This window comes from Hyla sarda, chromosome 1, assembly GCF_029499605.1.
Source record: "Hyla sarda isolate aHylSar1 chromosome 1, aHylSar1.hap1, whole genome shotgun sequence".
Lineage (NCBI taxonomy): Eukaryota > Metazoa > Chordata > Amphibia > Anura > Hylidae > Hyla > Hyla sarda.
This window is the reverse complement of record NC_079189.1, coordinates 138,881,528-138,898,584: the sequence shown is the minus strand read 5'-3', so window position 1 is coordinate 138,898,584 and position 17,057 is coordinate 138,881,528.

Below are 17,057 nucleotides of genomic sequence, written 5' to 3'. Positions count from 1 at the left end.
CAGCAGGTGGTGGCATACCTTGACATGGCCATGCCAACAACCATTGAAGATCCGCTGGACTTCTGGGCAGCCAAACTTGATTTATGGCCACAACTAGCAGAGAAAAGCTGTCCTGCCCGGCCAGTAGTGTGCCATCAGAGCGGGTGTTTAGTGCGGCTGGGACCATAGTCACCCCAAGGCGAACTTGTCTGTCCACTAAAAATGTGGAGAGACTGACGTTTGTCAAGATGAATCAGGGATGGATCAGCCAGGATTTCCAGCCACTAATGCCAGATGCCTCAGAGCAGATTGACCAAGCTGTTACACCAACATTTCCCAATTATGGTTGGTCATGAAACCCTCTTGGATTATCAATTAGGGTTATGGAACCCTCTTTAGTACTGCGATTGCCTGCTCCTGGCTCATCCTGTGTCTTTCAGGAACTACTTGCCTCACTGATGCTTCTGGCCTTGGGCCTTTACTTTTTGAATGTTTAGCAGTAGCTAAATACATGCTTAATGCAAATTTCAACATTCATCTTTAAATGTAAGGGGTTGGTTAGGAAACCCTCTTGGGTACTGCGATTGCATTGCTCTTGGCTCATCCTGTGTCTTTCAGGAACTACTTGCCTCACTGATGCTTCTGGCCTTGGGCCTTAAATTTTTGAATGTTTAGCAGTAGCTAAATATATGCTTAATGCAAATGTCAACATTGATCTTTAAATGTAAGGGGTTATGAAACCCTCTTGGGTACTGCGAATGCCTGCTCCATACTCATTCTGTGTCTTTCAGGAACTACTTGCCTCCCTGCCCTCAGGCCTTGGGCCTTCAATTTTTGGATGTTTAGCAGTAGCTAAATACAGGCTTAATGCAAATTTCAACATTGACTTTTAAATGTAAGGGGATGGTTATGAAACCCTCTTGGGTACTGCGAATGACTGCTCCTGACTCATTCTGTGTCTTTCGGGAACTACTTGCCTCTCTGATGCCTCAAGCCTTGGGCCTTCAATTTTTGGATGTTTTGCAGTAGCTAAATACTTGCTTAATGCTAATTTCAACAATGATCTTTAAATTCTGGGCGCTCTGCTAGGGCCTTCTCCTACCCCGCCGGGGCCGATCCGAGGACCTCACTAAACCATCCAATCGGTAGTAGAGACATGCGGTGTGAACAAAGGGCAGGGACTTAATGAACCCGAGCTTATGATTGGCTCTTAGTTGTGATTTTTCTTTCCTGGCAAATAATTGCAATCCCTGATCCCTATAGCGAAGGGGTTCAGCGGGTTACCCGCACCTGTCGGTGAAAGATAGACACACGCTGGTCCGTTCAGTGTAGCGCGCATGCAGCCCCGGACATCTGAGGGCATGACACACCTGTTATTGCTCAATCTCGCGAGTGATCGTGCAATGTAAGGGGTTATTAAAGCCTCTTGGGTACTGGTGATGCCTACTCCTGACTGCTCCTGTGTCTTTCAGGAAGTACTTGACTTCCTGATGCTTCTGGGCTTGGCCTTTAATTTTAGGATTTTTGAAATACATACATACATGCTTAATTAAAATTTCAACATTTATGGTGCAATGTATGGGGTTATTAAACACTCTTGGGTAGTGTTTTTTTTTCAAATTTTCTGATAATCATCACAGTAATAAACTTGAATTTTCCACAATAATAACCATTACACCATTGAACGATTGTTGCGTGTAATTTTTTAAGTAAAATAAAAAAAAAAATACACAGAGGGATGAACTCTGCTTCTTTATTTCATAAAAAATTATTTTATAGAAGAATGTCTTTTGGTGGTCCACCGTCCTGCATTATAGAGTCTTCTGGACTCTTGGATATGCGCTTGTTCTTAACCAAAGGTACAAAAAACAAAAATGGCCGGTCAGGGCTATGGAGACGTTGCGCCTACATCTTACGGCCACATGAGCCCTGTGGGTGCTTGTGAGATTAGGTCCTTTGTACCCACACGGCGGGGTCCGGGACACAAATTTTGATTTAAATTTCAAATAAAAAAATCACACATTTCAATGGTCTCCTCATGCTGCAGCCAACTCCAGGCTGCATCATTCTGGTAATATATAGAGAGCATTCGCTGTCCTAAATTTTCGTTTAAATTTTTCGGCAAAAATGTTTGTCTTTTTAATTAGGGATTGTGAAGCTTTGGTGCGTACTCATGGATCAGCCAACTCCAGCCTGTGTCATTCAAGCAATATGTGGTTTACTGATGGCGCTGCTGGGCCTGGGTCTGGGAATTTCAAAATATCTCATAGGTAGCACTCGCTATCCATAAGTTTTAATATTCTTAAAATTATTTTCAAAATGGTTGTTTTTTCTTTGGGATTCTGAAGCCCTGGTGTGTACTCAATGCTGCTTCCTGCTTCACTCTGTCAGCCCCTTGGTCCTGCAACAGTGTGCTACTCCGCCTCCACATCCTCCTCTGTGTCTTAAGCCTCCACTACCTGGACAAGTCTCAGTGGCCCTTCCATGTGTGCAGGTCACAGCGGTGTCACGCTGTTCTTCACATGGTTTGCCTTGGCGAGAAGTCTTGGAAACAATGGCTGGTCAGGGCAATGGAGACGTTTCGCCTAAATCTCACGGCCACATGAGCCCTGTGGGGGCTTGTTGGATTTGGTCCTTCGTACCCACACGCTGGGGTCCGGGACACGCAAAGGTTGTTTTAAATTTCAAATAAAAAAATGATGGCGCTGCTGGGCCTGGGTCTGTTCATTTGGGGTACTGATGCCGCTGTGGGGCCTGGGTCTGGTAATTTCAAATTTTCTCATAGGGAGCACCCGATATCCAAAATCTCTTTCTCAAAAATGTCTAAAATTGTGGTGTTTTTCTGGAGGGATTGTGAAGCCCTGGTGTGTACTCGTGCATCAGCCAACTCCAGGCTGTGTCATTCAGGCAATATATGGGTTACTGATGCCGCTGTTGAACCTGGGTCTGGTAATTTCAAATTTTCTCATAGGTAGCACCCGCTATCCAAAATCTTTTTCAAAAATTTCTAAAATTGTGGTGTTTTTCTGGAGGGATTGTGAAGCCCTGGTGTGTACTCGTGCATCAGCCAACTCCAGGCTGTGTCATTCAGGCAATATATGGGTTACTGATGCTGCTGTGGGGCCTGGGTCTGGGAATTACAAATTTTCTCATAGGTAGCACCCGCTATCCAAAATCTTTGGTTTAAATTTCTTAATTAATCTTTTAATCTTAGGGATTGTGAAGGCCTAGTGCCTACTCATGCTGCTGGCAACTCCAGACTGTGCCATTCATCCACTATATGGTCTCCTCATGCTGCCAACACCTCCATGCTGTGTCATTCAGCCACTATATGGTGTCCTCATGCTTCAGCCTCATCCAAGCTGTGTCATTCAGCCACTATATGGTGTCCTCATGCTGCCAATGTGTCCATGCTGTGTCATTGAGCCACTATATGGTGTCCTCATGCTTCAGCCTCATCCAAGCTGTGTCATTCAGCCACTATATGGTGTCCTCATGCTGACAACACCTCCACACTGTGCCATTCAGCCACTATATGGTGTCCTCATGCTGCCAACACCTCCATTCTGTGTCATTGAGCCACTATATGGTGTCCTCATGCTTCAGCCTCATCCAAGCTGTGTCATTCAGCCACTATATGGTGTCCTCATGCTGACAACACCTCCACACTGTGCCATTCAGCCACTATATGGTGTCCTCATGCTGCCAACACCTCCATTCTGTGTCATTCAGCCACTATATGGTGTCCTCATGCTTCAGCCTCATCCAAGCTGTGTCATTCAGCCACTATATGGTGTCCTCATGCTGACAACACCTCCACACTGTGCCATTCAGCCACTATATGGTGTCCTCATGCTGCCAACACCTCCATTCTGTGTCATTGAGCCACTATATGGTGTCCTCATGCTTCAGCCTCATCCAACCTGTGTCATTCAGCCACTATATGGTGTCCTCATGCTGACAACACCTCCACACTGTGCCATTCAGCCACTATATGGTGTCCTCATGCTGCCAACATGTCCATGCTGTGTCATTAAGCCACTATATGGTCTCCTCATGCTGACAACACCTCCATGCTTTGTCATTCAGCCACTATATGGTCTCCTCATGCTTCAGCTTCATCCAAGCTGTGTCATTCAGCCACTATATGGTGTCCTCATGCTGCCAACACCTCCACACTGTGCCATTCAGCCACTATATGGTGTCCTCATGCTGCAAACACCTCCATTCTGTGTCATTGAGCCACTATATGGTGTCCTCATGCTTCAGGCTCATCCAAGCTGTGTCATTCAGCCACTATATGGTGTCCTCATGCTCCCAACACCTCAACGCTATGCCATTCAGCCACTAAATGGTCTCCTTATGCTGCCAGCACCTCCACGCTGTCATTCAGTCACTATATGGTCTCCTGACACTGATGCCACCACCAGGCTCTGTCATTGTGCTGCTGTGCAGCAGTGATTCTAAAAGTGATGCCCCTATAGAGGCTGTATGTAGGCTAGGAATAGCCTTTTTTAATATAGATTCGCCACGAAAAAATTCGGATCGAAACAAACTTTTCCGGAAAATTCGGCAAATCGGCCGAATCGAATTTTTGAAAAGTTCACTCATCTCTAGTATGTGCCAGAAAATTAAGGGAAAGGAAGTCCTGTGGGTGTACTACAGGCAAACTGCCCTGCTCTGGTCCTACCTACTGAAATAGAGAGAATAAGAAATATATGTGCGCTATGGAGGGGACTCTTAATAACAGCAGTGAAAGCACTAAAATTATCTTGTCACTCTGAAATGAAAACCACTTAATAAAAATCTTTTGAAATGACAGGTACACTTAAAAAAGGCACTGTCAGATCCAAATCTTTTTATATGTTGTTACTGATGAAAGTTGAAGACCTTTTGTAATATGGTTGTTTAAAACATTTTGAATATTTAATAAATAAAATGGCTCCTGAAAATCCCACCACAAGGGGTCCCCATACCTACTGGAACACTAACCAGTCCTTCAGCAGTATCAGCTTGTCCACCAGTCATGGACAAGAAATGACTCATGGAATAGGCTGCATGAGCAGACACACCAATCACCTCCCACCACCACAAGGGAGGGACACGCCCCCTTATCCTGAGAGAATGTACATGGTCAGGATTAGGTACTGAGTAACATTACTATAATTTTTTTATGGGACCTGACAGGTACGCTTTAAGCTACAGAATTTCTTTTGTCTGCATTGTAGTAAAACCTGCAATGGGGATTCAACAGAAAGGTGGATTGGCTGTGAATTTTTTTTTTTTTTTTACTGAGATAAGTTTTAAATTGTATTTAAAAGATGTATTTTCTACATTGTGGTTTTACACATTCTTTACAAATTCAGACAGATGGCACCAGTATTGATCGGCTTCCAGCATTAAATTGCATTTTGGATTATGTGCAGATGTCGTTGACTAAATTAGATGATCTTGACAGGTGTCTGGTGATATTTGCTATGAAGACAACATGTTATCTAGTAGATGTATGCCAATGATGTGTAGAGACATTTGTATGCTTAAACATGGTATTCATCAGCCTCACCACACAGCATGATTTATTTCTATGAACTCCAGGCTGTCATGTGCATGTCTGTGTTTGCATGTTTCATTTATCTTTGTATGTCAACTCTTTTAACATGGGCTGAATTGCTGCAGTGCTTACTTGTCACACCAGCATTGATGTCATTTATCACATTTACTCTTTAGTTTTAGCCATAGCCATAATTGAGGCTGCACTGTGATGTCAAGTAAATCACTGTTACAAGTAAAACTATATTGCTTCTTCAATATTTTACTGGAATAATTGAAGTATCATCAGGCGTCCTTAGTATATTAGCATCTTAAATATCTATTGTTTTGATATCTGCATTTGTAATTTCCATAAAACGTTACAGTCTGTTCATACATTTCCTTTTATTTGACAGTGTCTTATTGTTCATTACCAGCAAATTAATCAACAGCTACTTCATAGCAATAAGTGATAATAAAGCCCAATAAAGCCAAATAAAACTATTATTCGTATAACAGGTTTATTATTGTCCCATGTAACAATTATCTTATGACCAACCAGGCAAATTATTTTAGGAATCATGTGACCGTCAAATTTTTATTTGTCAGCAGCACAGTTTCCCATGTAAAATAAAAAGTACATGTGCTTCTAACAGTAAGTGAATTGCCACATGAATGATCCGGTGATCATTCTGGTGGCCCTGTACTTAAAATTATTGGGTGGTGTGAAAACAGAAAACAAGATAAAAATGGGCGAGGGGGTGAAGGTGAGGGTTTTACTGGGAGCTCCCTTTTGTGCCCACCACCTCACCTACAGTGTCTACTAACCTTAAAGGGGTATTCCGGCGGTGTCTCCAAGGTGATGTCACGTCCATGCCCCTAGTGACGTCACGCCACTCCCCCTCCATTCATGTCTATGGGAGGGGGACATCACGTCAACATGCCGGAGGCAGCACCTGGCACAGAATTCCGGGGGCTGCACCGAGATCGCGGGGGTCCCCTTTAGATAGGCAAAGAAGCAAGAAAAAAGGACTCCAAGCAAGGGCGCTATTCCATATGGCATATAATGAATAGGTTTCAATTGAAATAAATAAATTATAATAAATAACAATATAAATATAAAGAAAAATGATGGCTCGATTGGTTAAGCATAACTAATACTTTATTGGGTAAAAGTAGTCTGCATGTACAACCATAGGCAAGACGCATTTCGGAAAGAGTATTACCCTTTCTCAATTGCAGGTGTATGAAATAACATGGAGACGGCTCATATTTATATTCAAAAAGACTGCCAAACACAAAGAGAAAAAGGAGGAGGGGGGAAGGGGGCGGTAAGCCAGACATGGTACATGCATAAATAAAAACAATTTTAAAAGACACTAAGCATAGATACATAGTAGTTACCAATATGTGTAAGTACAAGAAAGGAATGCTACAAATACACATGATTTAAAAAAGGTTATACAAGTAAAAGTGTGCAGTTATGTAATGGAACCCGAATGTAGATAAGTCAGGTTCATGCATACAATAGATAAAAACTAGCTTTTTAAACAAAACATGTTGTTAGCTAACAGTTAACTAAAAAGAAGAGGTGCTATTTACTTGTATAGTGGTTAGAGTTTAATGAAATTTGTTGGTGGTGGAGGAATACTAGAATGCCGTGGCCACTATATTTTATGAATGAACTGGCCAGGGAGTAGCGCCGAAGCGTAAATGGGATGATTATTATGACACAGCGGCGTCAGTGTTTTATCAATGGAACGGCATCATGTGGTCAGCGGGAGGGCGTAAAGGGAAAAACCCCATAGCAGTTGGTAGTTGCAGCATAACACCGAGACTAAGCAGATTAGAAAGGCCAAGAATGGAGAGGGATTGGAGAGCATTAAATAAATAAAGGTAAGTGACATGTATTATATGCTGAAAGAACTAATAGCTGTGTGAATGTTGGAATAATTAGCATATTGAGATCCTACCACACTTTGTAGTGAGGAGTTTACGGAGCTGAATGAGTCAAATCAGATTATAACATTTAACCCATAAATATACAGCATGGAAAAAAAAAAAAATATATATATATATATATATAATGTTGAAGTGTTGAAGTGTAACAGTAGAATATTAGTGGCAAGTGCCGGAATACAGGGGGAAAAAAAAAAGGGAAAAAAGTTTTGTCACATATTGATTAGCATAAAAAAAAGCATAAGTATAACTTCAGAACCCTTGATACCTGACAAAGAGTATCACGTACAATATTGACAAAGATAAACATATTTAATTATATAAAAATATATATATATATATATATATATATATATATATATACACATTTTTTAAAAATATATAAAAAATTATTTTAAAAAAATGTTGAACAGGAGCAAGTTCTATAATTCTATAAATATGAGTGCAACCCAGAAATATTATTACTGTTGTCTGGTGAATACAAATAAGGTACAAATAATATTGTTGTTGCCTATTGCAAATATATAGGAACAGTGGATATTAATTATGAAAAGGGAGGAATTCTCTCTATAGAGGGTGCTCTATATATTGTCAATATATTCGTTTAGACCTGCCGATGCCAAAGTTTTCAACCGGTAAATCCAATAATTTTCTCTCTTTTTAAGGGCACTAAATAAAGCGTTGGTTTGTACCTTTAGTTATATGTTCGATCGGATAATATTTGAAGGCACTGAAATCACATTTGTGTAGTTGATACACTGATGCCTTGATACACTGTGTAGTGTGTAACCATTGGTCACGTTAGCGCAGTGTTTATAAATTTTGCATCTAAAAGGTTGGATAGTGCGGCCGACATATTGGAGGCCGCACAGACATTCCATAAGGTAGATGACGTAACTGGTGCTGCAATTCATACGGGATTTAATTTGAAAAACCTCTCCTGTGTTCTTGGATATAAAATCTTTTTTAGCATTTAGAAAATTGTGGCAATATTTGCAGGTGGTCGTTTTGCATTTAAAAGAACCTAAAGGAACAGACAAAAAGGAATGTGGATTGATGTTATGTTTGATTATTTGTTTCAATTTACTGGGGGCTATCATATTTTTGAGAGATTTAGATTTGCGAAAAGTAATTTGTGGTTTGGACGGAATAATCTCTCTCAGATAGGGGTCTAATAATAAAGTGTTCCAGTGCTTAGATAATATTTCTCAGATTTTTTTTGTGATCAGAGCTAAAATTTTTGATAAAATTGCTTCTAAAATTGTCATTAAAATTCTTTGATTGTGATACAATAATTTCCTTTTTTGGCAATAGGCAAGTTTGTTGGTCCAGTACAGCTGCTTTTTGTCTAGCACTCAAAATTAACGATTTTGGATAACCCTTTTTCTGGAATCTTGATACCAGCGTTTTGCTCTGTTCCACAAAGGTTTCTTTTTTAGTTCAATTATGTCGTATTCTTTTAAATTGGCCAAAAGGGATATTCAGAAGCCATTTTTCATAATGTGCACTTTTAAAATCTAAATAACTATTGCTATCAACTGGTTTAAAAAAGGTGCGTGTTTCCAGTGCATTGTCTTGATTATGTGACACCACCACCTCTAGGAATTCTGCATCATTTAGGAATAAATTACTTGTAAATTCCAAGTTCCATGTGTTTGTATTAATATCTTTAACGAATGTGTCTAGTTCAACCTTTGTGCCACCTGCAAATGTTGCCACAATTTCTAAATGTTAAAAAAGATTTCATATCCAAGACCACAGGAGAGGTTTTTTAAATAAAATCCTGTATGAATTGCAGCACCAGTTGCATCATCTATCTTATGGAATGTCTGTGCGGCCTCCAATATGTCGGCCGCACTATCCAACCTTTTAGATGCAAAATTAATAAACACTGCGCTAACGTGACCAATGGTTACACACTACACAGTGTATCAAGGCACGCTCTCGAACTACACAAATGCGATTTCAGTGCCTTCAAATATTATCCGATCGAACATATAACTAAAGGTACAAACCAACGCTTTAGTGCCCTTAAAAAGAGAGAAAATTATTGGATTTACCAGTTGAAAACTTTGGCACCGGCAGGTCTAAACAAATATATTGAAAATATATAGAGCACCCTGCTAGTATTGAAACAGCCTAATTTATTTCTCCCTTTTCATAATTAATATCTACTGTTCCTATATATTTGCAATAGGCAACAACAATATTATTTGTACCTTATTTGTATTCACCAGACAACAGTAATAATATTTCTGGGTTGCACTCATATTTATAGAATTACAGAAGTTGCTCCTGTTCAACTTTTTTTTTTTAATAATTTTTTTTATATATTTAAAAAAAAAAATATATATATATATATATATATTTTTTTTTTATATAATTAAATATGTTTATCTTTGTCAATATTGTACGTGATACTCTGTATCTATGCTTAGTGTCTTTTAACCCCTTAAGGACCAAGGACGTACCTGCTCCCGTGATATAACGCGGGGTTACACGGTAACCCCGCATCATATCATGGTGGGCCTGGCGTCATAGTGAAGCCGGGACCCGCCGCTAATAGCTATTAACCCTTTAGCCGCGCGCTCAGAGCTGAGCAGTGCCTAAGATCCAGGCATGAGCAGTCAAGCGGCAGAATCAGCGATCACTGGTTTCCTATGAAAAATCAGTGATCAATGATAAATATCAGTGTGTGCAGTGTTATAGGTCCCTATGGGAGCCATAACATTGCAAAAAAAAAGTGAAAAAAAAAAGTGAATGAGTATCATTTAACCCCTCCCCTATTAAAAGTTTGAATCACCCCCCTTTTCCCATTAAAAAAAACAAAGTGTAAATAAATATAAAAATAAACATATATGGTATCACGGCGTGTGGAAATGTCCGAATTATAAAAATATATAATTAATTAAACCACTCGGTCAATGGCGTACGTGCAAAAAAATTCCAAAGTCCAAAATAGTGCATTTTTGGTCACTTTTTATATTATTTAAAAATGAATAAAAAGCGATCAATAAGTCCTATCAATGCAAAAATGATACAGTTAAAAACTTCAGATCACGGCGCAAAAAATGAGCCCTCATACCGCCCAATACACGGAAAAATAAAAAAGTTATAGGGGTCAGAAGATGGCAATTTTAAACGCATAAATTTTCCTGCATGTAGTTATGATTTTTTCCAGAAGTACGACAAAATCAAACCTATATACCGTATTTATCGGGGTATACCACGCACCGGCCTATAACACGCACCCTCATTTTACCACGGATATTTGGGTAAAAAAAGTTTTTTACCCAAATATCCATGAAAAAATGAGGGTGCGTGTGTGCGCGTGTATACCCCGATACACCCCCAGGAAAGGCAGGGGGAGAGAGGCCGTCGCTGCCCGCTTCTCTCCCCCTGCCTTTCCTGGGGTCTAGAGCGCTGCTGTCGGCCCTTTTCACCCCCTGGTTATCGGCGCCGCTGCCCGGTCTGTCCCCCTGACTATCGGTACCGGCGCCCCATTGCGGGCGCCGATAGCCAGGGAGAGAGAAGCGGCGCCGACAGCCAGGGGGAGAGAAGGGGCAGCGGCACCCATTGCCGGCGCCGCTGCCCCATGGCCTCCCCCCATCCCCGGTGGCATAATTACCTGAGTCCGGTCCGCGCTGCTCCGCTGCTCCAGGCCTCCGTCGTGCGTCCCCGGCGTCATTGCTATGCGCTGAACGGCGCGGCGCTCTGACGTCATGCGCCGCGCCGTGCATAGCAATGACGCCGGGGACGCACGACGGAGGCCTGGAGCAGCGGAGCAGCGCGGACCGGACTCAGGTAATTATGCCACCGGGGATGGGGGGAGGCAACGGGGCAGCGGCTCCGGCAATGGGTGCCGCTGCCCCTTCTCTCCCCCTGGCTGTCGGCGCCGGCACCGATAGTCAGGGGGACAGAACGGGCAGCGGCGCCGATAACCAGGGGGTGAAAAGGGCCGACAGCAGCGCTCTAGACCCCAGGAAAGGCAGGGGGAGAGAAGCGGGCAGCGACGGCCTCTCTCCCCCTGCCTTTCCTGGGGGTATATCGGGGTATAACACTCACACAGACTTTAGGCTAAAAATTTTAGCCTAAAAAGTGCGTGTTATACGCCGATAAATACGGTAAGTAGGGTATCATTTTAATCGTATGGACCTACAAAATAAAAGATAAGGTGTCATTTTTACCGAAAAATGTACTACGTAGAAACGGAAGCCCCCAAAAGTTACAAAACTGCGTTTTTTTTTTTTCAATTTTGTCGCACAATGATTTTTTTTTCCGTTTCACTGTAAATTTTTGGGCAAAATGACTAATGTCATTACAAAGTAGAATTGGTGGCGCAAAAAATTATTTATGCATGTACCATGTCGGGCTTACTGCCCCTTCCCCCCTCCCCCTTTTTCTCTTTGTGTTTGGCGGTCTTTTTGAATATAAATGGGAGCCTTCTCCATGTTATTTCATATACCTGCAATTGAGAAAGGGTAATACTCTACCCGAAATGCGTCTTACCTATGGTTGTACATGCAGACTACTTTTACCCAATAAAGTATTAGTTCTGGTTAACCAATCGAGCCATCATTTTTCTATATATTTATATTTTTATTTTTTATAATTTATTTATTTCAATTGAAACCTATTCATTATATGCCATATGGAATAGCGCCCTTGCTTGGAATCCTGTTTTCTTACTTCTTTCTCACCGGACCTCCTGCCAGAGCCTCCGGTTATGCTCCATCGGCCTGCCATTCCCAAAGACCACCCCGTGATCATTTTCTGAACTAATCAGGTGAGAGTCTCCAAGACAACTGCTCACCCATTCCCTGTGCAGTCGCAGGATTATACGAGGCGCTGCCCTCCTTTTTCTTTTTCTCTTCCCCTTTAGATAGGGGATAAGATGTATAAAGCCAGAATACCTCTTTAATGAGTTGTGTTATGTGAGAGGATGTGTTATGCAGCTTCTCTGTCTGAGAGGTCTGTAAGCTAGCCTCTTTCCCAGGTGTAGAGGGAACCTTACATGTTTTGCACTCTCACTTTCTCACTTTACTGAGTTCTGTTACTTTGCAGTAATGTGTCATTGTTACTTGCATGTTTGTTTGTTTTTTTTTTTACAATATCTTATGGACCCCATTGCCTAGAGTTATTAATTTGTGATCAATGTTCATTACACTACCTGGGTTTTACATGTGAACACCATCCTTTGGAATGTACTATATTCATTTTTTACCTTTTTTTTTTTGAGCAATAAGTTATATTTTTATGCAATTGATGGTCTTTTGTAAGATTTCTTATATATATATTTGTGGTTTTTTTCTACTTTACAGAAGGTTGCTTGTAGTCATAGAACGTAGCTGTGGACAGCTTTGGGACTACACTACTCTTGAACTCTTAAAGCCAGCTTGGAGTTTTGTGTTCCTGCTAAAAATTTCCATTTCAAGACTTGATCCAGGTCCTGATCTGTAAATATTCCACATTCTCTTTCTGCACTCTATCTGAACTACAGTATATAAGCAATAAAAATGCATTGTTCAAGGTCATAAAATGTCTGGTCCTGAAGAGGTTAAACTGCATATCAGATGTAGCAGTGCATGTTGGTGTATGATCCACATGGACACCAAAATGCAATATGGAACAAAGCCTACACTGAGAAATCTTTAGGCAGTCAGTAACATAAACAACCACTAAATCCAGTAGTCAGAATATGCACTCTGTATTTAACACTGCAGTGCCTAATGTTAACCCTATCCAGTTTCAGTTTTTTTCATTAGCACCTCTCCTTTTGGAGCCAAAACTCTAGGGCCCAGATTTATCAATGTATCTTAAATCATAACTATTAGGTTTTGACCATAACAATCAATTCGTTTTAATGGGCAAAACCTAACAGTTATGATTCAAGATAAGTTGATAAATCTGGGACTATAACTTCATTTTGCAATCAGCTGAACTGTATGAGAGTTTATTGCCCCTTCATTTTACACTAAAAATGAAATGTCAGGCCAAAAAATGATTTGTTGTGTGAAATTGGGGGATTGTACCTTTCTATTCCATTTACTGTGTAGTGAAACTGACATGTTTACTGGTAGATTAGTAATATGATTCATGGTTTTATAATAAATTTTCATTGCAATATTCTATTCCTATAACTTTTTTATTGTCTGCCTGTGGAGCATTGTACAACCAAGCTGTAAGGACATTTAGATTACAGGAAATAAATGGAGACTTTAGACCTTTAGTACCTCACAATCTGTACAGAATAAGTTCAGGAAAGAATTTGGTCTAATGGAAAAGTTGTTCATAGTGACTTTGCGTCTGAAAATAGTAATAGTTTCCAGCGCTACTTACAGTGCATTCGGAAAGTTTTCAGAGCTTTTTTCACATTTAGTTATATTTGCTAAAATAAAAAAGAAATTCAAGTTTTCCCTCACTATTCTACACTCAATACTCCATAATGACAAAATCTTTGCTAATTTATTAATAATGAAAAACTAAGGGAATCGTCACAAAAAACCCAACGTTCTGATCATAACATTCAGAATGCCGCATGTCTGCACGGAGATCGCGGAAGGTCCTATCGGCAGGCCCCACCGCGATCAGACATCTTATCCCCTCTGTTATGGATATGGAATAAGATGTCTAACAACGAAATATCCCTTTAAGACATTTAACTTACCAGAACAAAGAATTACAAAACAAACTGTACAAATTTGCATATATATTTTTTTACTTGCCACTGGTTCAAGCATCTGCACAGAACCGGTGGCAAGTAAACACATATTTGGTCTAATCATATATCTTTGAGATTTTCTTATCTAAATTAGCACCTACTGTATATTGTTATGATGTAACCTAGTAGGTCTATTCTGCATGGAACAATGTATGTTGGCACTTCTCCCATAGGACACAAGGTTGTCTGCTCTAAAAGATGCACCTTGGTCCCCAGAGTGTAATCCTTCATTGAAGCAGAACTCGGGTGTACCTAGTTTGTCCAATTGGTCTTCACAACCACAACAAAGAATGGGGGTACTGCTGGCTGTGCTGAATTAGAGAGATTGCTGTGCTTGTTATGTACTTGGAGTGTATGAGAGAGAGAGTGTGGACATTTATATCAGGCATTCCAGTAGATTGTACAGAGTATGCACGGGTGCCTGTGCACAGGCACAAAAACTCAAGCCCTTATGTCCTAACTAATATGGTGCCAATAATCTAAACAATCCTAAAAGGGAACACACTAGACTGCACGATCAGATGACCATGATGTAGAGTAGCCACGGATTCAGTTCAGGATCCGGAGGCTGATCTGGCATCCCGAATTACACTATTCTAGTCATTCCACTTCTATGATATCCATATACTGAATTGAGTGTGTGATAACTGTAAACACTTGTATTGACAGCATTCACCACACTACCTAAACTGCTGTTAAAACCTATCACGGTCTAACCCCATGTACTTATAGGTACACAGTATTTTTGACTGCAACTAGGGGATCTTGTTTGGCCACTCAAGGACATTCACAGAGTTGTCCACCAGTCCTGTGTTGTCTTGGCTGTGTGCTTAGGAGCATTGTCTTGTTGAATTGCGAACCTTAAGCTCAGTCTGAGGTCCAAAGCACTTTGAGTAAGATTGTCATTAGGAATATTTCTGTACTTTGCTTCATTTAGCTTTCCCTCAACTGTGACCCATCTCCCTGTCCCAGATGCTGAAAAATGTTCCCACAGCATGATGCTACCACTACCATTCTAGGGTTAGTGATGAACAGGACCTAATTTGCCTCCAGGCATGACGCTTACGATTAACCCCTTAAGGACGTTTTTCTGTTTTTGCATTTTCATTTTTTCATCATCACATTCTAAAAATCATAACGCTTTCAATTTTGCACCTAAAATTCCATATTATGGCTTATTTTTTTGTGCCACCAATTCTACTTTGCAGTGACATTAGTCATTTTACCAAAAAATCCACGGCGAAACAGAACTTTAGAATTTTTTTTGCGCGTATGCCATTGACCTTGCAGTTTAATTAACAATATATTTTACAGTTCAGACATTTCCGCACATGGCGATACCACATATATTTATTTTTATTTACACAGTTTTTTTATGGTAAAAGGGGGGTGATTCAAACTTTCATTAGGGAAGGGGTGAAATGACCTTTATTAACTTCTTTTTTTTTCCACTTTTTTTTTGCAGTGTTATATCTCCCATAGGGGGCTATAAAACTGCACACACTGATTTTTTACGCTGATACCATAGCTTTGCATGGATAAGTGTTATAGGGGATTGCTTGCTCAAGCCTGTATCTCAGGCTTGGAGCAATCAAATGCCGGTTGGACGTGACGGAGCAAGGTAAGGGGACCTCCGCTCGCGTCCTAGCTGATCTGGACATCGCAATTTTATTGCGATAGTCCCGATCAGCCCGACTGATCGCCGCGTCTAAAGGGTTAATTGCGCTCGGCACAACGATCGGTGCCACATGCTATTAGCCCAGGGTCCTGGCTATCATAAGCTATCATAAGTCGCCGGGACTGACCCGGTTAAGGCCAAAAATTTTAACCTTGGTTTCATCAGACCAGTCTGAGAGTCCTTTAGGCGCTTTTTTGCAAACTTCAGGTGGGCATTAAAGGGGTATTCAAGGATTTATTTTCATATATATTATATTATATATTGATTCACATATACAATATGTCTACTTTATGTTTACATCATAAAGTTGACATGTTTTTACTTTTGGAAGACATCAGACGGCTTCAAAGTTCAGCAGCAATTTTCCAATTTTTCACAAAATTTTCAAAATCTGTATATTTCAGGGACCAGTTCTGTTTTGAAGTGAATTTGGAAATACCCCATAAATGGCCCCATTATAAAAACTGCGCACCTCAAAGTATTCAAAATGACATTCAGAAAGTGTGTTAACCCTTTAGGTGTTTCACAGGAATAGGAGAAAATTCTAAATCTCAATTTTTTACACTAACATGTTCTTGTAGACCCAGTTTTTGAATTTCTACAAGGGGTAAAAGGAGAAAAATCTTCCTAAAATGTGTAACCCAATTTCTCTTGAGTAAGGAAATACCTCATATGTGAACATAAAGTGCTCTGTGGGTGCACTAGAGGGCTCAGAAGGGAAGGAGCGACAATGGGTTTCTGGAGAGTGAATTTTGCTGAAATAGTTTTTGGGGGGCATGTCGCATTTAGGAAGCCTCTATGGTGCCAGAACAGCAAAAAAAAAACTAAAGAAAAAACACATGGCATACTATTTTGGAACCTACACCCCTCATGGAACTTTAATGACATTTCTTCAAACACCTGTGGAGTGTTAAGGCTCACTGCACCCCTTGTTAAGTTCCTTGAGGGGTGTAGTTTCCAAAATGGGGTCACATATGTGAGTTGTTTTTTTTCTGTTTATGTCAGACCCGTTGTAACGATCAGCCATCCCTGTGCAAATATCTTTAAATGTACATGGTGCTCTCACTCCTGAGACATGTAGTTCGTCCACAGAGCATTTTACATCCACATATGGGGTATTTCCGTTATCAGGAGAAATTGCGTTACAAATTTTGGGGTCTTTTTTTCCTTTTACCTCTTGTGAAAATGAAA